Consider the following 15,047-nt stretch of genomic DNA (forward strand, 5'->3'; position numbering starts at 1 on the left):
CATTCCATTCCATTCCATTCCATTCCTTTCCGTTTGTTTCCATTCCATTTGTGTCCATTCCACTTCAGGCCATTCCATTCGAATCCATTACGTTCCAGTCCATTCCATTGAAGTCCATTCCATTCTTTTGCATTCCATTTGATATCTTTCCATTACAATCCATTCCATTCTACTCCTTTTGATTCCATTCAATTCCATTCCATTCTACTGAATTCGATTTGGGACCATTCCATTCCTTTCTGTTCGATTCCAGTCCGTTTGATTCCATTTTGTTCCAGTCCATTCCATTCGAATCCATTCCATTCGAGACCATTCCATTTGTGTCCATTCCGTTGCATTGCACTCGATGGTATTCCACTCAATTCTGTTCCATTCGACTCCATTCCATTCCATTCCTTTCCATCCGACTCCATTCCATTCTATTCTTTCGGTTCCATTTTATTCCTTTCCATTTCATTCCATTGATTTCCATTCCATTCGAGTCCATTCCATTCCAGTCCATTCCATTCAATTGCATTCCTTTCGATGGCATTCCATTCGATTCCATTCCACTCGATTCCACTCCGTTCCCCTCCATTACATTCCATTCTCTTCCATTCAATTGCCTTCCATTCCATTCCATTTGATTACTTTCCATTCGATTCCATTCCATTCGAAACAATTACATTGCAATACATTACATTCGAGTCTGTTCTATTCCAGTCCATTGCATTCCTTTCCATTCCATTTGATTCCATTGCATTCGATTCCGTTCCATACTAGTACATTGAATTCAATTCCATTCTATTCTATAAATGCCATCTGAGACCATTACTATCGTGCCCATTATATCTGATTCCAATCCATTTGAGTCCATTATAGTTGCGTCCATTCCATTCCATTCCATTCCATTCCATTCCATTCCATTCCATTCCATTCCATTCCATTCCATTCCATTCGTTTCCGTTCCAATCAAGTCCATTCCATTCCAGTCCATTCCATTTGATTACTATCCATTACAGTCCATGCAAGTCCATTCTATTCCATTCCTTTCCATTCGATATCTTCACATTACACTGAAATTCATTTGATTCCTTTCAATTCTATTCAATTCCATTCCATTCAGTTTCATTCCTTTCAACTCCATTCCATTTGAGTCCATTCCATTCCATTCCATTCCATTCCATTCCATTCCATTCCATTCCATTCAGTTCGATTCTAATCCTTTCGATCAGAATTTGTTCCTTTCCATTCCATTTGAGTTTTTTGCATTCCATTCCATTGTATTCGATTCCATGCCATTTTATTTAGTTCCATTCAGTTCTACTACATTGATTCCATTCTGTTGCATTTAATTGCATTCCATTCTTTTCCGTTCGATTGCATACTGTTCCATTACATTTGTTTACATTCCATTGGTATCCATTCCATTCAAATCAATTACATTGCAACATGTTACATTCGAGTCCGTTGAATTCCAGTACATTCCATTCCGTTCAATTCCGTTTGATTCCATTCCATTCCATTCCATTCCCTTCTATACTATTGCATTCCATTCAATTCCACTCTTTTTGAATACATTCCATTCGGGGAAATTCATTTCACTCCATTCTATTTTAGTCCATTCCATTTGAGTCCATTATGTTTGAGTCCATTCCATTCCATTCAATTCCATTCCATTCCTTTCCTTTCGAGGCCATTCCTTTCTGTTCTATGCCATTCGTGTCCATTCCATTTGAGTCCGTTCCATTCCATTCAATGGCATTCCATTTGATTCTGTTCCATTCATATCCATTCCATTCCATTTCCTTCCTTTTGTTCCATTCCATTCTATTCCTTTCCATTCCATTCCATTCCTTGCACTTCCATTCCATTCGTGTCCATTCCATTCCAGTACATTCCATTCCAGTCCATTCCATTCGAGTCCATCCCATTCCATTCAATCCATTCAATTCGTTATCTTTCCATTACACTTCATTATGATTTCAATTCCATTCAGTTCGATTCCATTCGATTCCATTCATTCGGGTCCATTCCACTCCACTCCATTCCATTTGAAACCATTTCACTCCATTCCATTCCATGCTGTTTGATTCCAATCCATTTGATTCAATTTTGTTCCAGTCCATTCCATTCGTGTCCATTCCATTCGATTCCCTTCCTTTCGATTCCATTCCTTTCGATTCCATTCCACTCCTTTCCATTCCATTGCATTCCATTATATTCCATTCCATTGTATTCCATTCCATTCTAATTGATTATTTTCCCTTCGATTCCATTATTTTCAAATCAATTACTTTGCAATCCATTACATTCGAGTCCACTCTATTCTGTTCCACCACATTCTGGTCGATGCCATTTGATTCCATTCCATTCGATTCCGTTCCATACTATTGCATTTCATTCGATTCCATTCTATTCGAATAAATTCCAATTGAGACGATTCCTTTCGTTTCCATTCTATTTGTGTCCATTCCATTCGAGTCCATTACATATGGGTCCATTCCATTCCATTCGATACATTTCCATTCGGCTCAATTCTGTTCAAGTCCATTCCATTCCATTCCATTTCTTTCGATGCCATTCCTTTCAATTCTATTCCATTCGAGTCCAATCCATTCCATTGCAATCTTTCCGATTCAATTCCATTCTGTTCCATTAAATTCGATTCCACTGCATTCCATTCCATTCAATGCCATTCCTTTTGATTCATTTATATTCTAGTCCCTTCCATTCCATTCAATTCCATTCCATTCCATTCGATGGCATTCCATTCTATTATATTCCATTCGACTCCATTCTATTCCATTCAGTTCCATCCTATTCCATACCATTGTATTCCTTTCCATTCCATTCGATTCCATTCGTTTCCATTTCATTCGTGTCCGTTCCACTCCAGTCCATTCCATTCAAATCCGTTCCAGTCCAGTCAATTCCATTCGAGTAAATTCCATTCCAATCCATTCGATATATTTCCGTTACACCACATTCAATTCTATTCCTTTCTATTACATTCAATTCAATTCCATTCACTTCCATTCCATTTGATTCCACTCCATTCAGTTCCATTCCACTCGATTTCACTCTGTTCCATTCTCTTGCATTGCTTTCTTTTCCATTGCATTGCATTCCATCCATTTCCATTTGATTACATTCCACTCGAATGAATTAGCATGATATCCATTACATTCGGGGACGTTCTATACCACTTCTTTCCATTACACTCCATTCCATTCGATTTCATTCCCTTCCTCTCCATTGCATAATATCACATTTCTTTCGATTCCATTGCATTTGAATAAATTCCATTCAAGACCATTCCTTTTGAGTCCATTCTATATGATTCCATACCATTCCTGTCCATTACATTTTCGTGCATTCCATTCCATTCAATACCATTCTATTCGATCCTATTTCATTAGAGTCCATTCCATTCGAGTCAATTCCTTTAGAGTCCATTACATTCAACTTGATGCCATTCCATTCGTTTCTATTCCATTCCACTCCAATCAATTCGATTCCATTCATCCGATTCCATTCCATTCTATTCCTTTCCATTCCCTTCAATTTCATTCCGTTCATTTCTATTCCATTCCTGTCCCTTCCCTTCTATTCCATTCCATTCGATGCCATTCCATTTGATTCTGTTCAAATCGAATCCATTCCATTGAATTCAGTTCCTTCCGTTTCCCTTCCATTCTATTCCATTCCATTCCAATGTCTTCCATTCAATTCCCTTCTTTTCCAATCCATTCATGTCCATTCCACACCAGTCCATTCCATTCAAGTCTATTCCATTGGACTCCATTCCATTCCATTCTATTCAATGCCATTCAATTCAATTCTATTCCATTCAAGTCCATTCCATTTGAGTCCATTACATTAGTGTCCATTCCATTCCATTCCATTCCATTCCATTCTGTTCTCCTCGGGTAGATTCCATTCCGTTCAGTTCCATTCCGTTCGTTCCGTTACATTCCATTCCGTTACATTCCATTCCATTCCGTTCCATTCCATTCCATTCCATTCTGTTCAACTCGGGGAGATTCCATACCTTTCCATTCCTTTGCTTTCCATTCGATTCCATTCCATTCCATTCCATTCCGTTCTACTCTGGTAGATTCCATTCCATTCCATTCCATTCTATTCCATTCTGTTCCGTTCCATTCCATTCCATTCCATTGCATTCCATTTTATTCCATTCCATTCAATTCGATTCTGTTCAACCCGGGTAGATTCCATACCATTCCATTCGTTTGCATTCCATTCCTTTCCATTCCGTTCTTGTCAGGTAGATTCCATTCGATTCCATTCCATTCCATTCCATTCTATTCCTTTCCGTTCCATTGCATTCCATTCCATTCCATTCCATTCAATTCGATTCTGTTCAACCCGGGTAGATTCCATACCATTCCATTCCTTTGCATTCCTTTCCATTCCATTCCATTCCATTCCATTTCATTCTATTCCATTCTACTCGGGTGGATTCCATTCCATTCCATTCCATTCTATTCCATTCTCTTCCATTCCATTCCATTCCATTCCATTCCATTCCATTCCATTCCATTCCATTCCATTCCATTCCGTTCTACTCTGGTAGATTCCATACCTTTCCAATCCATTAAATTCTGTTCTAGTCGGGTAGATTCCATTCCATTCTATTCCTTTCCGTTCCATTCCGTTCCATTCCATTCCATTCAATTCCATTCCATTCCATTCCATTCCATTCGATTCTGTTCAACTCGGGTAGATTCCATACCATTCCATTCCAATCCATTCCATTCCATTCCATTCCATTCCATTCCATTCCATTCCATTCCATTCCATTCCGTTCTACTCGGGTAGATTCCATTCCATTCCATTCCATTCTATTGCATTCCATGCCGTTCCGTTCCGTTCCGTTCCATTCCATTCCGTTCCGTTCCATTCCGTTCCGTTCTACTCGGGTGGATTCCATTCCATTCCATTCCATTCTATTCCATTCTCTTCCATTCCATTCCACTCCATTCCATTCCATTCCATTCCATTCCATTCTATTCCGTTCCATTCCATTCCATTCGATTTTTTTCTACTCAGATAGATTCCATACTATTCCATTCCATTCCATTCCATTCCATTCCATTCCATTCCATTCCATTCCATTCCATTCCATTCCGTTCTACTCTGGTAGATTCCGTACCATTCCAATCCATTCCATTCCGTTGTAGTCGGGTAGATTCCATTCCATTCCATTCCATTCCATTCCATTCCATTCCATTCTATTCTATTCCTTTCCGTTCCATTCCATTCCATTCCATTCCATTCTGTTCAACTCGTGTATATTCCATACCATTCCGTTCCATTCCATTCCATTCCATTCCTTTCCATTCCATTCCGTTCTACTCGGTTAGATTCCATTCCATTGCATTCCATTCCATTGCGTTCCAATCCGTTCCATTCCGTTCCATTCCGTTCCGTTCCGTTCCATTCCATTCCGTTCCGTTCGTCTCGGGTGGATTCCATTCCATTGCGTTCCTTTCTGTTCCGTTCCGTTCTCTTCCGTACCTTTCCTTTTCATTCCATTCCAATCCATTCCATTCCGTTCCACTCGGATAGATTCCATTTCATTGCATTCCGTTCCATTGCATTCCATTCTATTACATACCGTTCCATTCCATTCCATTCCATTGCATTCCATTCCGTTCTACTCGGGTAAATTCCATACCATACCATTCCATTCCATTCCATTCCATTCCATTCCATTCCATTCCATTCCATTCCATTCCATTCCATTCCATTCCATTCCCTTCTGTTCAACTCGGGTAGATTCCATACCATTCCGTTCCATTCCATTCCATTCCATTCCGTTCCGTTCTACTCGGTTAGATTCCATTCCATTGCATTCCATTCCATTTCATTCCAATCCGTTCCGTTCCGTTCCATTCCGTTCCATTCCATTCCATTCCGTTCCGTTCTTCTCGGGTGGATTCCATTCCATTGCGTTCCGTTCTGTTCCGTTCCGATCTCTTCCGTACCTTTCCTTTACATTCCATTCCAATCCATTCCATTCCGTTCCACTCGGATAGATTCCATTCCATTGCATTGCGTTCCATTCCATTCCAATCTATTCCATACCGTTCCATTCCATTCCATTCCATTGCATTCCATTCCGTTCTACTCGGGTAAATTCCATACCATACCATTCCATTCCATTCCATACCATTCCATTCCATTCCATTCCATTCCATTCCATTCCCTTCTGTTCAACTCGGGTAGATTCCATACCATTCCGTTCCATTCCATTCCATTCCATTCCGTTCCGTTCTACTCGGTTAGATTCCATTCCATTGCATTCCATTCCATTGCATTCCAATCCGTTCCGTTCCGTTCCATTCCGTTCCGTTCCATTCCATTCTGTTCCGTTCTTCTCGGGTGGATTCCATTCCATTGCGTTCCGTTCTGTTCCGTTCCGTTCTCTTCCGTACCTTTCCTTTACATTCCATTCCAATCCATTCCAATCCGTTCCACTCGGATAGATTCCATTCCATTGCATTCCGTTCCATTCCATTCCAATCTATTCCATACCGTTCCATTCCATTCCATTCCATTCCATTGCATTCCATTCCGTTCTACTCGGGTAAATTCCATACCATAACATTCCATTCCAGTCCATTCCATTCCATTCCATTCCATTCCATTCCATTCCATTCTATTCCATTCTGTTCCATTCCGTTCCATTCCATTCCATTCCATTCCATTCCATTCCATTCCATTCCATTCCATTCCATTCCATTCCGTTCTACTCGGGTAGATTCCATTCCATTGCATTCCATTCCGTTCCGTTCCGTTCCATTCCTTTCCGTTCCGTTCCATTCCGTTCCGTTCTTCTCGGGTGGATTCCATTCCATTGCGTTCCGTTCCGTTCCGTTCCGTTCTCTTCCGTACCTTTCCTTTCCATTCCATTCCATTAGATTCCATTCCGTTCTACTCGGATAGATTGCATTCCATTGCATTCCATTCCATTCTTTTCCATGCTATTCCATACCGTTCCATTCCATTCCATTCCATTCCATTGCATTCCATTCCGTTCTACTCGCGTAAATTCCATACCATTCCATTCTGTTATACTCGGGTAGATTCTATTCCATTCTATTCCATTCTATTCCGTTCCATTCCATTCCATTCGATTTTGTTCAACTCAGATAGATTCCATACCATTCCATTCCATTCCATTCCATTCCATTCCATTCCATTCCATTCCATTCCATTCCTTTCCATTCCATTCCATTCCATTCCATTCCATTCCATTCCATTCCATTCCATTCTGTTCTACTCGGGTAGATTCCATTCCGTTCCGTTCCATTCCGTTCGTTCCGTTACACTCCATTCCGTTACATTCCATTCCATTCCGTTCCATTCCATTCCATTCCATTCTGTTCAACCCGGGGAGATTCAATACCGTTCCATTCCTTTGCATTCCATTCGATTCCATTCCATTCCACTCCATTCCGTTCTACTCGGGTAGATTCCATTCCATTCCATTCCATTCTATTCCATTCTGTTCCATTCCATTCCATTCCATTCCATTCCATTCCATTCCTTTCCATTCCATTCCATTCCATTCCGTTCTACTCGGGTAGATTCCATACCATTCCCTTCCATTCCATTCCGCTCCACTCCACTCCACAATATTCCATTCCTGTCCGCTCCATTCCATTCCCTTCCAATACACTGCACTCCATTTCTGTCCACTCCCTTCCATTCCAGTCCAATTTAAACCTCTCCATTCCATTCCGTTCCACTACACTCCTCTCCATTCCATTACACTCACTCGATTCCACTCCACTCCATTCCTTCCTAATCCACTAAACTCCACTACATTCCATTCAAATCCACCCCAATCCATACCTCTCCATTCCACTCAACTCCACTCCATTCCACTTCACTCCATTCCCTTCTATGCCACTCTATTGCATTCCGTTCCACTCCACTCGACTCTATTCCATTCCATTCCAATTTTGTTCCATTCCATTCCACTCCTTTCCATTCCATTCCTCTACATTCCATTCCATTCCACTACACTCCACTCCATTCCAAATCTCTCCATTCCACTCCACTCCACTCCATTCTTTTCCATTCGACTCCATTACACTCCACTACCCTATAGTCCATTGCTGTCGAATCCATTAGATTTCATTCCATTTAACTCCACTGAATTCTGTTCCACTACACTCCATTCCATTTCATTCCAGTCCACTCCACTCAATTCCACTCCATTCCATTCCACTTCACTCCATTCCATTCCACTCCAATCCGCTCATATCAACTCCATTCCACTCCAATCAATTCTATTCCAATCCATTACACTCCACTGCACTCCATTCCACTCCTCTCCTTTCCATTTCACTCCACTCCACTCAATTCCACTTCACTGCACTCCACTCAACTCCATACCATTCCACACCATTCCAATCCATTCCACCCCTTTCAACTCCATTCCATTCCATTCCACAACCTTCCACTCCACTCCACTCCATTGCATTCCATTCCATTCCACTGCATTGCATTTCATTCCAATGTATTCCATTAAACTCCACTCCATTCCACTCCATTCAACACCATTCCATTCCATTCTTTCCATTCCATTCCACTCCATTCCATTCCCATCCATTCCATCCCACTCCACTCCGTTCCTTTCCACTCCACTCCATTCCTCGTCACTCCTTTCCATTCCACTTTACTTCTTTCCATTCCATTCGACTCCATTCCATTCCACTCCACTCCATTCAATTCCACAGTCTTCCATCTACTCCACTCCATTCTATTCCACTGCACTCCCCTTAGTTCCACTCCTTTCCAATTCACTCCTTTTCATTCAACTCCATTCAACTTCACTCAACTAAATTCCACTAGGCTACATTCCATCCCACTCCACTCCACTCCACTCCACTCCACTAAATTCCTCTCCTCTCCACTGTACTCCATTCCACTCCACTCCATCCAGTTCCATACCAGTACACTCCATTCCACTCCAATCAACTCCATTCCATTTCATTCCATACCATTCCACTCCACTCTACTCCATTAGAGTCTATTCCATTCCATTCCATTCCACCCCTTTTATTTCCATTCCATTCAACTCCTTTCCATTCCATTCCACTCCACTCAACTCCATTCCACTCCACTCAACTACATTCCATTCCATTTCAGCCCATTGCATTCCTTTCCACTGCATTCCATTCCATTCCATTACATTCCACTCCATGCCATTCCACTCCACTCCAATCCATTCCAATCCAATCCACTATGATCCACTCCATTCCACTACACTCCACTCCACTCCAATCCACTCCATTCCATTTCCATCAAATCCACTAGACTCCACTCAATTCCACAGCACTCTAATCCTTTCCACTTCACTTCTTTCCATTCTGCTCCACTCCATTCGATTCTCTTCCACTCCGTTCCATTACCCTCACTCCGTTCAATTGCACTTCATCACATTCCTTTCCAGTTCATTCCACTGCACCCCATTCCATCTCATTCCATTCCAATTTACTCCGTTCCTTTGTTATCCATTCCTCTCCAATCCACTCCACTCCTCTCCGTACCAGTCTATTCCACTCCATTCCAGTTCATTCCATTCCAGTCCATTCCACTCCATTCCATTCCATTAAATTCCATTCCTTTCTACTCCATTGCATGGAATTAAATTCCATTGTATTCCACTACATTCCATTCCATTCCACTCCATTCCATTCCACTCCATTCCATTCCACTCCATTCCTTTCCGTTCCTGTATATTCAATTCCATTCCACTCCACTCCACTCAATTCCACTCCACTCGGTTCAACTCCACTCCACTCGATTCCATTCCACTCTACTTCTGTCCATTCCACTGCACTCCATTCCATTCCATTCCATTCCATTCCATGCCATTACACTCCACTCCATTCCATTCCACTCCACTCCAGTCCATTCCACTACACTCTACTCCATTCCACTCCACTCAACTCCACTCAAATCCACTACAATCCACTGCACTCCACTACACTCCATTCCACTCCACTCCACTCTATTCCACTACACTCCATTGCACTTCATGTCACTTAACTCCATTCCATTCCACTCCATTCCATTTCTTTCCATTCCATTGAACTCCCCTTCATTCCACCCCACTCCACTCCATTCCACTCGGTTCCTTTGCAATGCATTTCACTTCACTCCACTCCACTCCACTCCACCCCACTCCACTACATTCCATTTCATTTCATTCCACTCCATTCCATTCTTCTCCATTCCATTCAATTCCATTCCGTTCCACTCCATTCCATTCCACTCCAATAGGTTCCATCGCACTCTTCTCTATTCCATTCCACTACACTTCACTCAATTCCAGTCCATTCAAATCCACTCCATTCCATTCCACTCCATTACACTCCACTCCACTCCATTCCACTCCACTACTCTCTTCTCAATTCCAAACCTTTCCACTCTATACTCCACAGCATTCCACTACATTCCACTACAATCTGCTCCATTCCAATCCACTCCATTCCGTTCCACTCCACTCCACTAAGCTCTCTCCACTTGATTCCACTGAACTCCACTCCATTCCACCCCACTCCATTCCACTCCACTCCACTCTACTGCAATCCACTCCATTCCTTTCAGGTCCAATACACTCCATTCCACTCCACTGCATTCCATTCCACTCCAATCCACTCCACACAATTCCACTCCACTACATTCTATCCCAATCCACTCCACTCAATTCCAGTCCACATCACTCCATTCTATTCCAACCCACTTCATTCATTCCACTCCACTCCATTTCATTCCACTTCTCTATACTCCATTCCACTCTACTCCACTCCACTCAAATCCACTCCGTTCCACTACACTCCATTCTACACCATTCCTCTCCTGTCCACTAAACTCCACTCCATTTCACTTCACTCCATTCCACTCCAGTCCTCTCCATTCCATTCCATTGAATCCAATCCACTCCACTCCATTCCTCTCCACTGCATTCCATTCCATTCCATTAAAATCCACTCCATTCCATTCCTCTCCAATACAATAGTCTCCACTCCTTTCCAGTCCACTCCATTCCATTCCACTCCACTCCATTCCTCTCCAACCCACTGCACCCCACTCCATTGCATTCCACTGCAATCCATTCCATTCCCCTCCATTCCAGTCGACTCCACTCCAATCCACTTCACTCCATTCCCTTCCAGGTCATTCCACTCCATTCCACTCCACTCCACTCCATTCCATTCCATTTCATTCCATTTTTCCATTCCTTTCCAACCCATTCCATTCCATTTCTCTAATTTCCTTTCCATTCCACTCCACTCCACTCCATTCCACTCCATTGCATTCCACTCCAATCCAATCCATTCCAGTCCACTTCATTATATTCCATTGTATTCCGTTCGATTCCATTCCATTCCACTCCACTCCTTTCCATTCCACTCAGCTTCTTTCCTCTGCACTCCACTCCACTCAATTCCTTTCCATTCCACTCCACTCCATTCCATCCCACTCCATACCATCACACTCCATTCCAATACACACTACTCCAATCCATTCCACTCCACTCCTCTCTATTCCATTCAACTCCATTGCATTCCATTCCATTTCATTCCATTCCACTCCATTCCATTCCTCTCCAATCCACTAAACCACACTCTATTCCATTCCACTTCACTCCTTTCGATTCCCCTGCATTCCAGTCGACTCCACTCCATTCCACTTCACTTCCTTCCCTTCCAGGGCATTTCAGTCCATTCCACTCCATTCCACACAACTCCACTCCATTCCTTTCCATTCCACTCCTTTCCAGTCCATTCCATTCCATTCCTTTCCTCTAAATTCCATTCCATTCCACTCCATTCCTTTCCAGTACATTCCATTCCTTTCCTCTACATTCCATTCCATTCCACTCCACTCCGTTGCACTCCATTCCATTGCATTCCATTCCACTCCATTCCATTCCTCTCCAATTCACTCCGCCCCACTCCATTCCATTCCTCTGCTCTCCATTCCAATCCCCTCCATTCCAGTCGCCTCCACTTCATTCCACTTTACTCCATTCCCTTCCAGGGCACTCCACTCCATTCCACTCCTTTTCACTTCACTCCACTCCATTCCATTCCATTCCTTTCAATTCCTTTCCAATCTGTTCCATTCCATTCCTCTACATTCCTTTCCATTCCACTCCACTCCACCCCATTCCACTAAATTCCATTCCAGTCTACTCCTCTCGTTTCCACCCCATTGCACTCCATTCCTTTGCATTTCACCCCATTCCATTCCACTCCTATCCATTTCATTCCATTCCATTGCACACCATTCCTTTCCAGTCCATTCCACTGCATTCCACTCTATTCCACTTCAGTCCATTGCATTCCACTCCTTTCCATGCCACTCCAATCCATTGCATTCCATACCATTCCACTCCATTTCATTCCACCCCACTCCAATCCATTCTAGTCCACTCCATTCTATTCCACTCCACTGCACTCAATTCTATTTCATTCCAATCCACTCCACTCCATTCCATTCCACTCTACACCGCTACAATACATTCCACTACACACCACCCCAATACATTCCACTGCACTCCGTTCTATTCCATTCAACTACATTCCGTTACATTCTATTCCACTCCATTCCATTCCATTCCATTCCGTTCCATTCCATTCCGTTCTATTGCTTTCCATTCCATTCCACACAGCTCAATTCCTTTCCACTACCCTCCCTTCCAATCCAGGACATTCCATTCCACTCCAATCAACTCCAATCCTCTCCACTCCATTCCTTTCCACAGCAATTCACTCCACTCCTTTCCATTCCACTGCACACCACTCCACTCCTGTCCATTCCACTTCATTCCATTCCATTCTACTTCACTCCATTCTATTCCCCCTCACTCCCTTCCATTCCATTCCACTCCATTCCATTACACTCCACTCCATTACACTATACTCCTTACCTTTCCACTCCACTCCACTTCATTCCTTTCCACTCTACTCCATTGGCTTCCAATTCATTCCAGTTCACTCCATTCCACTTGACTCCATTCCATTCCCCCTCCATTTTTTTCCATTCCATTCCTCTCCATTCCATTCCACTCCACTCCAATCTTTTCCAGACCACTACATTCCATTCCATTCCATTCCACTGCACTCCATTGCAGTCCGCTCCATTCCATTCCAATGCACTGCACTCCATTCCGTTCCACTCCACTCCACTCCACTCCACTCCACTCGATGCTCCTTCACTGCACTCGATTCCATTCCACACCATTTCACTACAGTCCACTGAATTCCTCTTCAATCCATTTCATTCCACTAGACTTCATTCCACTCAACTCAATTCCACTAAACTCCGTTCCATTCCACTGCATTCCACACCACTCCATTCCACCCCGTTCCACTCCATTCAACTCAATTCGACTCTATTGCATTCCATTCCATTCCATCTCCTTCCATTCCATTCCTTGCCACTCCATTCCATTCCATTCCACTACACTCCACTCCATTCCACGAAATTCCACTCCATTGAATTCTATTTCACCCCATTCCTTTCCACTCCACTCCATCCTTTTCCATTCCATTCCACCCCATTTCATTCCACTCCATTCCACCCCACTACATTCCACTTCATTCCGTTGCATTCCACTCTACTGCTTTCTCTTCCACTCCACTCCATTCTATTCCAGTTCTTTACACTATACTCCTTTAAACTCCTCTGCATTTTATTCTACTCCTTTCCACTGCACTCCTCTCCATTCTATTCCACTCCACTCAACTCCTTTTGATTCTATTGCTTTCCATTCCATTCCAACCCTGCCATTCCATTCCACTCCACTCCACTCCATTCCACGAAATTCCACTCCATTGAATTCTATTTCACCCCATTCCTTTCCACTCCACTCCATCCCATTCCATTCCATGCCACCCCATACGATTCCACACCATTCCTCTCCACTCCACTCCATTCCTCTTCACTCGACTCAATTCCACTCCTCTCCATTCCAGTCCACAAGACTCCACTCCATTCCATTCCTATCCACTCCATACAATTACATTCTATACAACTCCATTCCATTCCCCTCCACTCAACTCTATTCAACTCCACTCCGCTTCATTCCATTCCATTAGATTCCATTCCATTCCATTCTACACTCTCCTTTCCCCTACACTCCATTCCACTCCACTCCAGTCAATTCCACTCCACTCCATTCCACTCCACTTCATTCCACTCCACTCCACTCCGTTCCATTCCATTGCACTCCATTGCATTGCACTCCACTCTATTCCATTAAATTCCACTCCATTCTACTCCATTCCAGTACACTCCGCTTCATTCCAATCTATTTCATGTCACTCACCTCCATTATATTCCACGCTATTCCACTAATCTCCACTCCATTCCGCTGCACTCCTCTCAATGTCTCTTCATTCCTTTTCATTCCACCCTTCTTCATTTAATTATCTTCCACTCCATTCCTTTCCACTCGACTCCATTCCATTCCAGTCAACCTGATTCCATTCCATTCCATTCCATTCCACTCCACTCCATTCCGTTCCACTCCACTTCACTCCATTCCATTCCACTGCACTCCATTCCTTTCCACTCCATTCCACTTCACTACACTCCACTTCACTCCATTCCATTTATCTCTTTCCCATTCTATTCCTCTCCATTCCATTACACTTCATTCCACTACAAACCACTTAATTCCATTAGACTCCAATCCCCTCCATTCCATTCCATTCCATTCCATTCCATTCCATTCCATTCCATTCCATTCCATTCCATTCCATAAAATTCCATTCCATTCCATTCCATTCCATTGCATTCCATTCCATTCCATTAATAATGTTCCATTCCATTCCATTCCGTTCCATAAAATTCCATTCCATTCCATTCCATTCCATTCCATTCCATTCCATTCCATTCCATTGCATTCCATTCCATTCCATTCATAATGTTCCATTCCATTCCATTCCATTCCATAAAATTCCATTCCATTCCATTCCATTTTTTCCATTCCATTACATTCCATTTCATTC

This window comes from Gorilla gorilla, chromosome Y (assembly GCF_029281585.2).
Source record: "Gorilla gorilla gorilla isolate KB3781 chromosome Y, NHGRI_mGorGor1-v2.1_pri, whole genome shotgun sequence".
Taxonomy (NCBI): Eukaryota; Metazoa; Chordata; class Mammalia; order Primates; family Hominidae; genus Gorilla; species Gorilla gorilla.